Consider the following 4699-nt stretch of genomic DNA (forward strand, 5'->3'; position numbering starts at 1 on the left):
CAGGGAGGGGGGGCGCGGGTTATCTCTGGGATAACGCTGCTCCCAGGGTGTTGCGGGGGGGGGGGGGGGGTGTCTCTGGGGTAACCCTGCTCCCTGCATGTTGCAGGGAGGGGGACGGGGTGTCTCTGGGGTAACCCTGCTACTGCTGGGGCAGAGTGCTGCACCTACATCCGTGACGAGTCCACTAACAACCCTGCTCCCTGCATGTTGCAGGGAGGGGGACGGGGTGTCTCTGGGGTAACCCTGCTACTGCTGGGGCAGAGTGCTGCACCTACATCCGTGACGAGTCCACTAACATCACTGACCTCTCTAAAGACAACACATGGGAAATCCAAACTTTCCAAATTATTGACAAGGGTTTTTGCGATGGCATGGCGGGGTGGCCTGTAGGGGGCACTGTTAGAGGACTGGGAGGCCTGCTGCTACAATTCAGAATTACAATCCAGCACTTATTGTGATCACCTGCGTTCGAGTGCTCCAGTGTCTCTGGCCACTGATGTCCGAGTGTTTTCGTTATAGTCTCGGACGGGATCTGGTTGATCGAATGACCGATAAGAGGGAGTGAGAAAGGTAGAAAGCCACAAAGGGATCAGTTCCACTTTTATTTCTTTTTCCTGACATACTGGGGACTCAAGGGATAAACAGGCCACTGTTAAAAGGCTCCCTGCAGTATCAATTGTCTAAATCTCTTCCCATCAACACATCATTATGAAGAATACGATAATCAATCCCTATAATCCATCCATTAGTTATCACAGGACACGACAATCACTGGGCATTGTTAAATCATGGTTACCTACTTTAAGCAATGTAACAACAATCAACCATGTGACTTATAGCCCTTTTGTATTATTCCTATAAATGTACTGTCTCTGTATGTAGAACAGAGATTTGTAGAGAAGTGTTACCACAAGTAGATGCACAATTACTTTTGGGGACATTGAGAATCTCTCACTGGCTCTCCGATAATAAAGCATCTACTGTTATACAGAAACTTGTGTTGTCCGGATTTGTGGAAGAAATATACATCAACAATTAAGATGGCGTATGGTGTGTTGGCTTTCATGAGCAGGGGATTGAGTTTAAGAGCTGCGAGGTTATGCTGTAGCTCTATACAGCCCCGGTTAGACCACACTTGGAATATTGTGTTCAGTTCTGGTTGCCTCATGATAGGAAGAATGTGGAAGCTTTAGAGAGGATGCAGAGGAGATTTACCAGGATGCTGCCTGGACTGGAGGGCAGGGTTTATGAAGAAAGGTTGAGGAACTAGGGTTTTCATCATTGGAGTAAAGAAGGATGAGAGGTGATTTGATAGAGGTGTACAAGATGAAGAGAGGCATCGATAGAGTGGATAGCCAGAGACTTTTTCCCATCGGTAGAAATGTCTATCACAAGAAGACATAATTTTAAGGTGATTGGAGGAAGGTTTGGGGAGCTGTCAGAGGTCAGTTCTTTACACAGAGAGTGGTGGATGTGTGGAATGCACTGCCAGCAGTGGTAATAGAGTCAGATACATTAGGGGCATTTAAGCGACTCTTGCATAGGCACATGGAAGTTAGTACAATGAAGGGTATGAAAGTTAGTCTGGTCTTAGAGTCAGATAAAAGGCCAGCACCACACCGAGGGCTGAAGGGCCTGTGTTGCGCCAAAAATAAGAAAAATCGTATGTTTTGTAAACCACCAGATTGCCAGATGTTGATGAGAATAACTTTGTTATGTACTTAGAATGCCAGTTTTCTCATCCCATGTCGTCTATGAAGCGGAATGGGACTCTTTGGCACCACCCTTTTGGCTCTAATCTGTTTTGGCCCTCATTACTTTGGCGCTGAGCTGTTTTGGTGCCAATTCAGAATAAGAAAAAGTCTTGTAGAGCCAGTAAGAAGTTTGTTTTTATTGCATTGCAAGAAATAAATCTAATTCTTTTTTATTCATTATTTTTAACCATTTCATTATAAAAATGATTTTCTACATTTTGCTACATTTATCAAACACATATAGGTCACCATTGTGTGAAAATTTGGGTTGTCTCTCTTGCTTAGAATGTTTTCAGCCATTTCTGGTATGGGCTCAACAAGAAAATAGAAAGAGAATTGTATTACAGCTTTCCAATGTGAAGACAGAAGGGCTTAAGTATCATCAAGGCAGTAGATGTCTATTAACAATTGTTAAATGAGAAAATGATTACAAAACGAGAATTGAATCTACAGCGGGTCATTACAGCTTTGACTATCAACTCTTGCTAGTTGAGAAAATTACATCGGGTCATTAGTCATCCTCTCTTCTTCAACCAAACAAGACTTTTTTGTATTCTGAACTGGCGCCAAAACAGCTTAGCGCCAAAGTAATGAGCGCCAAAACAGTTTAGAGCCAAAACGGCGGGGACAAATGATCGGCGCCAAAACGTACCTGACCCATATGAAGCACTCAGTGAATGTATTCCCTTCCTGGTCAAGAAATATTTACTGGGGATTAGAACTGGACCCTTATAATATCCAGGGATATTATAAGATAGCTAAAATATAATTGAAATTTAGACAATTGGTAAAAATGTAACATTCTCGACTTCTTTTCTTCTTTTAGGTCATTCAAATATGTGAGAGGAGGGACACGCGGATTAGCAATGATGCCTCACAGCACCAGGATCCTGCCAATGATTCCAGCCTCTCATGACTAGCTGTGTGAAGTTTGCATGTTCTCCTGGGGTCTGCGTGGGCTTCCAAAGACGTACAAGTCAGGTGACTTGGCCATGCTAAATTGTCCATAGTTTCCATGGTAAATATAGGATGACGGGGATTGGGTGGGGAGTGGAGTGTGGGTCAGACCTGAAGGGCCGAACAGCCTCTATCTGTCTTGCAGGGATTCTTGGAAGTGCATTCAGTGGACACAGTGCTGTGGCTTCTGTCTCTTTCTCTTGTGAAAATTGAGGTGAATATACCTGCTTCAACAACTCCAGGGACAGAGTGAGCGATTGCCCAGCTGTTTATTTTGTGTAGCTGTGAGTCCATAGACCATGTATATGTTGGTTGTCAGCAATTGCAGCCCTTTTTTAGTGATCCAGACCTGAACCACTCTCATTGTGTGAAACAGGTAATTTTTCTCACCTTGCATTTAATTACTTTGCAAATCAGTTTAAATTGTGCTCTCTGGTTCCCAATCCTTTCGTCAGTGGACAGTTTTACCCTGTCAATTCTGTTCAGACTGCATGTGATTTTGAAAACTTCAATCAAATCTTCTCAAAGTCTTCTCCTCTCCAAGAAAAAACACTCACAACTACTCTAACCTCTCTTCACAACTACTCTAACCTCTCTTCATAATGACTCCAACCTCTCTTCATAAATACTCCAACCTCTCTTCATAACTACTCTAACCTCTCTTCATAATGACTCCAACCTCTCTTCATAAATACTCCAACCTCTCTTCATAACTACTCCAACCTCTCTTCATAATGACTCCAAACTCTCTTCATAACTACTCCAACCTCGCTTCTTAATTACTTCAACCTCTCTTCATAACTACTCCAATCTCTCTTCTTAACTATTCCAACCACTCTTCACAACTACTCCAACCTCTCTTCATAACTACTCCAACCTCTCTTCATAACTACTCCAACATCTCTTCATAACTATTCCAACCTCTCTTCATAACTACTCCAACGTCTTTTCATAACTATTCCAACCTCTCTTCATAACTGAGACTTCCAACCCTTGGAATCATTCTCATTGTCCTTTTCTTCACTCTATTCATTGTGTTCACACCCTCCCTAAAATGTGACACTCTGTACTCCAGCTGAAGTCTAACTAGTGTCTTACATAAGTTCGGCATAACCTCCCTGCTCAACTACTGTATGTTCTTTTTAATAAAACATAAAGAGTCTGTATGCTTTATTAATTGCCTGTCCTACCACCTTTAATGTCTTTAATATTCAGGTCTCTTTTTCCCTGCCCAATCTTAAGGCTGACATCTTTTATCTTATCGTGATCTTATTTTTTATCTGCCAAAATGCAGCCGAAAGTGCTCTGTGTTGAACTTTATCTGCCATCTATTTGTCCACTCTATGAACTTGTCAGTGTCCTTTTGGAAGTTCTACAGTCTTCCTCAACCAGGCACTAGCTCATGGACGGACTATGCTGTGACCCAGGGCTACTGACTTGCTCATGTAACTCTTACTCACATTGTTGATGAATACTTTGCTTCAGTATTCACCAGTGAGAGGGACTTTGTTGTTTGCGAGGACAGTGTGAAACAGGCTGATACATTCAAACACTTTGCTGTTAAGAAGGAGGATGTGCTGGAAATTTTGAAAAACGTGAGGATAGATAAGTCCCCTCAGCCAGATGGGATATACCCAAGGTTTCTACAGGAAGTGAGTGAAGAGATTGCTGCGCCTTTGGTGATGATCTTTGCATCCTCACTGTCCAATGGATGCTTACAGTATTTCTGCCATGCTTTACGTCCCTTAGCCAGAGCTTCAGGGCTCACAGTCTTTCTGTCTTATTTCACTGTTTGGTGCAGACACTTAGTCAGGCAGCTTGTCATCTTTGACTGGTCATCAGTCTAGGGGGGGGTGGACATGTTGCTGTAGAGTAGTGTGCTACATCAATCTCGTACCCACACCATTTGCTCACTCCTTGCTTTCCTTCTTATCCACCAATCCATCCATGCAGACAGCCAAGTGATCACATGCCTGAGGCAGTAGGGT

The sequence above is a fragment of the Chiloscyllium plagiosum genome, chromosome 6 (assembly GCF_004010195.1).
Source record: "Chiloscyllium plagiosum isolate BGI_BamShark_2017 chromosome 6, ASM401019v2, whole genome shotgun sequence".
NCBI lineage: Eukaryota > Metazoa > Chordata > Chondrichthyes > Orectolobiformes > Hemiscylliidae > Chiloscyllium > Chiloscyllium plagiosum.